The sequence below is a fragment of the Triticum aestivum genome, chromosome 5B (assembly GCF_018294505.1).
Source record: "Triticum aestivum cultivar Chinese Spring chromosome 5B, IWGSC CS RefSeq v2.1, whole genome shotgun sequence".
Taxonomy (NCBI): Eukaryota; Viridiplantae; Streptophyta; class Magnoliopsida; order Poales; family Poaceae; genus Triticum; species Triticum aestivum.
In genome coordinates this window covers 386,742,363-386,751,180 of record NC_057807.1, presented here as the reverse complement: position 1 = coordinate 386,751,180, position 8,818 = coordinate 386,742,363, and the positions used below count along the sequence as shown (strand labels likewise).

At 42.2% G+C, this 8,818-nt stretch overlaps 1 long non-coding RNA gene and 2 other non-coding genes across 5 annotated transcripts; all 3 read right to left on the bottom strand.

Annotated features, from left to right (window-relative positions):
* Nucleotides 1-3,477: 3,477 nt before the first annotated feature.
* On the bottom strand, nt 3,478-7,502 carry LOC123111995 (uncharacterized). 3 transcript variants are annotated; one of them, XR_006454977.1, is made up of 4 exons: nt 6,933-7,502; nt 5,177-5,313; nt 3,930-4,100; nt 3,478-3,793 (listed from the first exon to the last, which is right to left on the bottom strand). It is a non-coding gene; the product is annotated as an uncharacterized lncRNA (long non-coding RNA). The 3 variants fall into 3 exon arrangements; XR_006454976.1 differs by having other exon boundaries at nt 5,177-5,256; nt 6,933-7,500; XR_006454975.1 differs by having other exon boundaries at nt 5,177-7,497.
* On the bottom strand, nt 4,756-4,866 carry LOC123118084 (small nucleolar RNA Z118/Z121/Z120). The gene has a single exon (XR_006457706.1). It is a non-coding gene; the product is annotated as a small nucleolar RNA Z118/Z121/Z120 (small nucleolar RNA).
* On the bottom strand, nt 4,961-5,064 carry LOC123118083 (small nucleolar RNA Z118/Z121/Z120). The gene has a single exon (XR_006457705.1). It is a non-coding gene; the product is annotated as a small nucleolar RNA Z118/Z121/Z120 (small nucleolar RNA).
* Nucleotides 7,503-8,818: the final 1,316 nt, after the last annotated feature.

The window sequence follows — 8,818 nt, the reverse complement described above, 5'->3', positions numbered from 1 at the left end:
TCTCTTATTATTAGAAGGACTAGGTGCATCAGTATTAATTCTCTGAGAATCTTGCTCAATTCTCTTAGGATGGCCCTTAGGATACAACGGTTCCTAGGTCATTTTACCACCTCTAGTCATAATCCTAACAACATTATCATTGTTCTTTTTATTTAACTCATAGAGCAAATCATCTTGTTCCTTAAGTACTTGTTCTACTTGAGTTGTAACTATGGAAGCGTGTTTACTAATAAGCTTAAGATCACTTTTAACTCTAGACATATAATCACCCAAGTGGTCAAGCATGTAAGCATTACGTTTCAATTGTCTACTAACATAAGCATTGAAGTTCTCTTGTTTAACAATAAAATTATCAAACTCATCCAAGCATTGACTAGCAAACTTATTATGAGGAATATCACCTTCATCAAATATATAGAGAGAATTTACCTTTACTACCTGTGTCGGGTTATCAAGACCATGTATTTCTTCAATAGGCGGTAAATTCTTAACATCTTCAGCTTTAATACCCTTTTCTTTCATAGATTTCTTTGCCTCTTGCATATCTTCAGGACTGAGAAATAGAATACCTCTTTTCTTCAGAGTTGGCTTAGGGGTTGGTTTAGGAAGTGTCCAATCATTATCATTACTCAATATATTATTCAATAGCAATTCAGCTTGCTCAATAGTTCGTTCCTTGAAAACATAACCAGCACAACTATCTAGGTGGTCCCTAAAAGCATTGGTTAGTCCAATATAAAAGATATCAAGTATTTCATTTTTCTTGAGAGGATGACCAGGCACTGAGTAATTGGAGAAGTCTCCCCCAAGCTTGTGGGAGACTCTCTTCTTCAATTTGCACAAAGTTAAATATTTCCGGTAAGGTAGCTTGCTTCTTATGAGCAGGGAAATATTTTGCAGAGAAGTAATAAATCATATCCTGGGGACTACGCACATAACTAGGAGCAAGAGAATTAAACCATATCTTAGCATCACCCTTTAATGAGAAAGGAAACAACTTAAGAATTTAGTAATAGCGAATTTTTTCCTCATGAGAAAATAGGGTGGCTATATTGTTCAATTTAGTATGATGTGCCACAACAGTTTCAGATTCATAGCCATGCAAAGGATCAGATTCAACCAAAGTAATTAACTCGGTATTGATAGAGAATTCATAATCGTTATTAGTAACACAGATAGGTGAAGTAGCAAACGTAGGATCATATTGCATTCTAGCATTCAAAGAATTTTCTTTCAGATTAGCTAACAGTTTCTTAAGATCATATCTATCATTGCAAGCAAAGAAGTCTCTAACATTTTCTTCATCCATAATATAACCCTCAGGTACAACAGGAAATTCATATCTAGGGGGAGAATCTTGAACATAACTTTCATTAATATCATCAGTTTCAGCAATTTCATTCTCTCTAACCCAAGCAAGTTGTTCATCAAGAAATTCACGTAGTGGCATAGTATTATCAAGCAGCGAAGTAGTATCATCATAAGCATCATGCACAACAGAAGTGGCATCATCAATAACATGCGACGTATCAGAATCAATGGCAGGTGTAGGCATCGCAAGTTTACTCAAAACAGAAGGTGAATCAAGAGCAGAGCTAGATGGCAGTTCCTTAACTCCCCTTGTAGTTGAGGGAAAATCTTGATTCTTGATCTTTCAAATTCCTCATAGCGATCAATAGATATAAATCCCAAGTGACTCAAAGAATAGAGCTATGCTCCCCGGTAACGGCGCCAGAAAAAGGTCTCGATAAACCACAAGTATAGGGGATCGCAATGGTTTTTGAGGGTAGAGTATTCAACCCAAATCTATTGATTTGACACAAGGGGAGCCAAAGAATATTCTCAAGTATTAGCAGCTGAGTTGTCAATTCAACCACACCTTAAAGACTTAATATCTGCAGAAAAGTATTTAGCAGCAAAGTAGTATGGAAGTAACGGTAACGGTGGCAAAAGTAACAGTAGCAGTTTTGTAACAATTGTAACAGTGGCAACAGAAAAGTAACTTAGCAAAGATCAATATGAAACGAGCTTGTAGGCAATGGATCAATGATGGATAATTATGTTGGATGGCATTCATCAAGCAATAGTTATAACATAGGGTGACACAGAACTAGCTCCAGTTCATCAATATAATGTAGGCATGTATTCCGAATATAGTCATACATGCTTATGGAAAAGAACTTGCATGACATCTTTTGTCCTACCCTCCCGTGGCAGCGGGGTCCTATTGGAAACTAAGGGATATTAAGGACTCCTTTTAGTAGAGTATCAGACCAAAGCGTTAGCACTTAGTGAATACACGAACTCCTCAAACTACGGTCATCACCGGAAAGTGTCCCGACTATTGTCACTCCGGGGTTGCCGGATCATAACACGTAGTAGGTGACAATAACTTGCAAGATAGGATCAAAAACACTCATATATTCACGAAAACATAGTAGGTTCATATCTGAAATCATGGCACTCGGGCCCTAGTGACAAGCATTAAGCATAGCAAAGTCATAGCAACATCAATCTTAGAACATAATGGATACTAGGGAGCAAACCATAACAAAACTAACTCGATTACATGGTAAATCTCATCCAACCCATCACCGTCCAGCAAGCCTACTATGGGAATACTCACGCACGGCAGTGAGCATCATCAAATTGGTGATGGAGGATGGTTGATGATGATGATGGCAACGGATTCCCTAGTCCGGAGCCCCGAATGGACTCCAGACTTTCCCTCCCGAGGAAGAATAAGGCTTGGCAGCAGCTCCGCATCATAAAACACGATGAATCCTTCTCTCTGATTTTTTTATGCCCGAAAGAAAATATATGGAGTTGGAGTTGAGGTCGGTGGAGGTCCGGCGGCCCACAAGACCGGAGGGCGCGCCCTCCACCCTTGTGGCTAGGGTGTGGGCCCCCTTCTGTTGATTCTTTTGCCAATATTTTTTATTAATTCCAAAACTTATCTCCGTGAAGTTTCAGGTCATTCCGAGAACTTTTATTTCTGCACAAAAATAACACCATACACTACAGGAATCTGGTACTTTGCCATCAGCCATAGCGGACGGCAAAGGCTAGGATGGCGGACGGCAAAGGCCTTTGCCATCTGCCGCGGACGGCAAATAGCTCCGGCAAAGACAGGGTCGGCAAAGGCCTTCTTTGCCGTCTGTTTTTTGCAGCGGACGGCAAAGAGGCCTTTGCCGTCAGTGGTAGATGGCAAAGGGCATGGTTCTTTGCCATCTGCTGGCAGACGACAAAGGGCATGGCTCTTTGCCATCAGTTGGCTGACAACAAAGGGCATGGCTCTTTGCCATCTGCTGGCAGACGGCAAAGGCTGCAGGCTCTTTACCATCTGTTGGCAGATGGCAAAGAGACCAAATAGGCATTAATTATGTTTCTTCTTATATCAATTCATTTTCACAGAAAATCAAACACAGATATATATATATATATATCCATGAACACATATCCAACACATGTTAGCCATGAACACAAATCCAACACATGTTACCAATAGTCATGAACACATATATATCCAACACATATCCATGAACACATATCCAACACATATTACAAGGAGCCAAAGGAGAGAACCAATACCAAAGAGCCAAAGGAGAGAACCAGCACCACACATGCACCTGGTATTTTTCTGCAATTAGGGCACTGCACCCACAAGCACAGGGGGCTAGTACCATTATAAACTGCTAAAAAAATCACTGATGCATCTTCACACACAAAAAATCCAGCTACTTGTGAGCCTAGCCTAATTAAATGGCCATCTCTTTTACTTCCATGATAGTGGCTGAAATGTCAGATATACAAGAAAGGAAATCATTTACTTGTGAATATTCTAAATGAAGAGCAGAACCTAGAATATTTTGCCTTTGCTAAAATAAATAAATTGAGAACGAAGATGATAGTTTCAAGTGACAACTCACCATTTCCCTTTGGTAGCATGCCAAGGAAGCACTCTCTTGACTGTGACCCCCCGATCACATTCAGTTCCGCTCCCTGCAGGCACAAGAATTTTCTTTCTATTCCATTTCGCACCATATCTCAGCCATCATTCACCATGCATCTGGACAACTTTGGACCCAGCAAGGTTTTTTCTACAAAGATCAAAGTGCTAAGTATAAGTTGTTAGGAGAAAAAGTGAATTTTATGGCACATGTACTCTGTTCCCACCACATGTAAATTTTAGGAGGAAAAGCCAGCTACAGCCATCAACCACAAAATACTAACCAATCTCCACAAATATGAAAATATTGCAATGAATACATGTTGCACGCCACTGTAGCCTGCATCACTTCGTTAAAAACATCACCACTTTCATAGTAGCAAGATACAAGCACTTACGCTTATTCTAAATATATGCAACAAGCATCCAACCAGCAGAATGGTGAAATGTCAGTTCATCAAAAACTGTTTGTTTGTTCAACAAGGAGAATATATCAAGGGAAAGGGTAAGAATCTAGATTTATTTTCTTTTATCTTGCATGGCTGCTACAAGTGCGAATCAAGCTATACATTGCAACTGGAATATGGATTTACATAATGTATAATTGTAAGTGCATAACATCCAAATGGACAGAACGGTAGCATAGATGGATATCTAAACTAAAATAAGCATGTTCAAGTCTTATCAAATAGAACAACCATAGGAGCATGATCATGTCCTAATACCCAATATTAAAGCATAGAGCAATGACTAGTAGAATTTAAACAGGAAACATGGTTTTCCAAAACATAAATTCAGATTTGTGCAGGTTGCCCAGACTATATGACCAGTTTAGGAATTACTATAATCAAGGAAGGAGGCCTTTTTCAAGAGCCAGCGTACTCGGATATCGTCCTTATGATTCATCACAACAAACAATTAACTTAACGCAAAATTGTTAGCGATGCATATATTTTGCATATCAATGCAAGGGAACAAAAACAAAACTCTGTGATGGGGATCATGGAAGGTTCTTTGCTCATAATTTATGATCTGTTTAGGATTTATAATCAAAGAAGGGACCTTTTTTAAGAGCCGCCTTGCTATACTGTCCTAGTGATTCATCACAGCAAACTATTCAGTTAACAAAAGATATCAGCTAAGCATGAACTTTGGAAACTTCTATGCAGCATACACTATAATCACTCCTTAGGTGGTAGAAAGGGGAAGGAATGAGAGGAGGGATACCTCGGCCGGGACCTCGTCTACGACTTGCAGCTCATTGGGAAGGGGTCAAAGCTACTGCTGCAAGCTCCCACTCCGCTTATCTGCCATCCAATGCAGATCCAACACATGAGATTGTCCACGAGCAAAACAGCTCACACCTATAGACTTAGCAAAAGCACGGTCAAGTATGCATGGTCAAATAGCCGAATGTTCTGCTGTAAGATGATGATATAAACCAACCATCCAGCAAAACATTTTCTTTCATGTCACAGTAATCTAAATAGTGAAAAGTCAAGACTATGACAAGTTTGTAAGCAGAAAAGGCTTGCAATTAATGTATAACAGTAGAAACCATAGAAAATAAACTGCAGTTTGCTCTAAACTAAATTTGCTGACAGATAATGGCCGGGATACCTTATGGGTTAATAAATAGAAAAAACAATGATAACATATTGGATGGCCAAGAGCAACAAAAAAAACATAAGATGGAGTTAAATTTCAATGCATATACACTGTAAAGTTAATAGGTAGGGATCCAAGTTGCATGCTAAAGCTAGGTAACTACCAGAAATTACACCACTTAGTGTTGTAGCGTGGTCTTTCTTGTTTCCTCCTACATCTAGGTAACTACCAACATCCAGATCTAAGTCGACATAGCATCACAGATACAATTGGCCTTTGACAACAGCTACTCAATCGTAACAAGTGAGGAGGGAGAGGAAGATGCCAAGAACTACTCTTTCTACCCATGTTAATAACTGGCGTCTCTGTTTTACTTTCCTTAACATCAGAATTGATGATATTAATTTGCTTCTATTCAGATCATACAAAAGCCAGTGTATCTATGTAGTATCATCATCTGATATTTAAGCATCTGATCCTAAAAATACGCATAATTCAAAGAACGAAACTGTTGTTCATAGTTGCTTCTGAATGTACACATATTCAGAGAAAAAAACAATGAACTGTTACATCTAAGCTGAGGAAAGACACATTAATTTAACCAGAGGTGGAGGACGGAAAAAAAATTAAGGTGTGGCAAACTGTCAACTAGACAAAATTGATGCCCCCTCAATAAAAAATTGATGCAAAAACATAATAGCCAATTCGATAGGCCACGGGTCGAGACGGTGTTAGGGATGGATGGACGGGCGGGGGTGGCGGCATTGTTGGGCAAAAATCGCCGGTGGCGGAGGCGGGCCATCATCAGCATAGCAGACTCAAATCGGCAGGTCGGCGGGGAATACGATTGCGCTGCCGGCGGCGGGGTCGGGGATGGGCCGACGGGCGACGGTGGCGCATTTCAGGGCAAAAATCACCCGCGGGCGGGCTGGCGGAAGTCAATCATGTACTCTTATATATGTCATAAGAAAAAAAAAATACATGTTGCACGCATCAACAAAAATTTATCCGTTCTGTTTTTGGATCGCCTAGTCACGAGTTCCATCAGGAGCGAGCCGCGGAGAGAATCGATCCGATCGTTGTGCAGCGGAAGCGAGCTGGTTCGCGTACGTCTATGTAGTGAGATGGGCATGTGCTGGACAACACATCAATCAAGCTGCCTGCTTATGTGCTTCCAATCTAACTTACGTGCTTCATCTGGCTTTGTTTGGGTGAATCGATCTAGCGTGGTCTAAAACTGACAAGCAGTATTTCCATCAAGAAAAGTATATGCTTATATATATAAAAAAAATTGGTGGAAATCAAGGTGTGGTGGCTGATACACCTTGCCCACTGGGCTCCTCCGCCAATGAATTTAACCAAATGAAGAAAATACCTGGAGGGCAGTTGGTGACCAGAATGCTATACCGGCCACATGCGTGACTCCTAATCAGAGTGGTGTCGCCGGCCTGTAGGGGAGCTCAGGTCAGTGGCTTGAGGTTGGAGAGGGATGCGGTGGATGGGGATTTGGGGAAAGGAGAGACGCCGCGCCCGCAGCAGCAGCTGCTCCCTGGCTCATTGTCGTGCCCGTAGCAGCAGTAGCTCGGCGCAGGAGCAGCATCCCGACGTAGCTCCTCCCCAGCACGTCGTTGTGCCTGCAGCAGCAGTAGCTCGACGCCGCTGGGGCCTTCTCGCGGTGCACCACCACCAGTGCCTGGGCATGGCTCTCGTGGGCGAGGAGAGAAATCGGTCGGTGGAGATGGTGAGCGGGGAGAGGTGACCTCGAGGAGGAGAGTTGGGCGGTGGGGAACGGCGGGGATCGCCGGAATCTGGTGGCGGCGTGGGGTGGAGAAAGGGGATCGAGGAGGATGAGAGACATGGGATCCAACATGGGTGTGTGTGCGTGGGTTGGGCGTGGGTGTGTGTGCAGCGTGGGTGGGGCCTGGGGCTGTGTGGGTCGAGGGTCCGTGGGATTGATCCGCGGCATGCGCTTCTTCTTTACCGTCCGCGGAAAAAGAACAGACGGCAGCCCCACCTCTTAGCCGTCTGCCAGCAGACGTCAAAGATTCTTTGCCATCTGCTGACAGATGGCAAAGAGGTGAGGCTGGTGGGCTGTTACAGCGCTGGTGTCCACTGGACCCATCCACCTCTTTGTCGTCCGCCAGCAGATGGCAAAGATTCTTTGCCGTCCGCTGACGGACGGCAAAGAATTGGCTGATGGCAATCAGGTTCTTTACCGTGTGTTAGTTCTTTGCCGTCTGTTTTTTGTAAGCAGATGGCAAAGACCTTCTTTGCCGTTCGCTAGCATACGGCAAAGAGCTGGCTGATGGCAAATTCTCTGTTTCCAGTAGTGATAGCAAGTCTGCTAAAAACAGCGCCACTCCTGGTTAGTTCCATTCAAATCATGCAAATTAGAGTTCAAAACTAGGGCAAAAGAGTTTGGAAAAGTAGATACGATGGGACGTATCAACTCCCCCAAGCTTAACTGATGGCTTATCCTCAAGCAATTTAGTTGAGAAACTGAAAGTGATAAAGAAAACCTTTTACAAACTCTATTTGATCTTGTTGTTACAAATATGTAAAGCCAGCATTCAAGTTTTCGGCAAAGATTATGAACTAACCATTTTCACAATAACATTTAGGTCTCACATTTACTCACATCAATGCCATAATCAGCTAACGAGTAATAATAATAAATCTGGGATGACAACACTTTCTCAAAACAATCATGATATGATATAACAAGATGGTATCTCGCTAGCCCTTTCTGAGACTGCAAAACATAAATGCAGAGCACCCCTGAGGATCAAGGACTGACTAGACATTGTAATTCATGGCAAAAGAGATCCAGTCACAGTCACACTCAGTATAAATTAATAACAATGCATACAAATGAAAGTGCTGCTCTCTGGCTGATGCTTTTTATAAGGGGGTGATGACTCAGCAATAAAAGTAAATAGATAGGCCCATCGCTGAGGGAATCAGGGATTTGTAAAGGTGCCAGAGCTCGAGTTATTAAAACAGAGATAAATAATATTTTGAGTGGTATGCTTTTGTTGTCAACATAACAACCAAGAGATCTCGGTATCTTCCATGCTACCTACATTATAGGCAGTTTCCAAACAGAACGGTAAAGTTTATACTCCCCTACCACCAACAAGCACATTCCACGGCTGGTCCGAAACAACAGGTACCGTCCAACTAACAACAATCCTAGGGGAGTTCTATTTACAATTATATTGATTTGATTTGAGCATGGGACTGGGCCTCCCGGTTACCGGC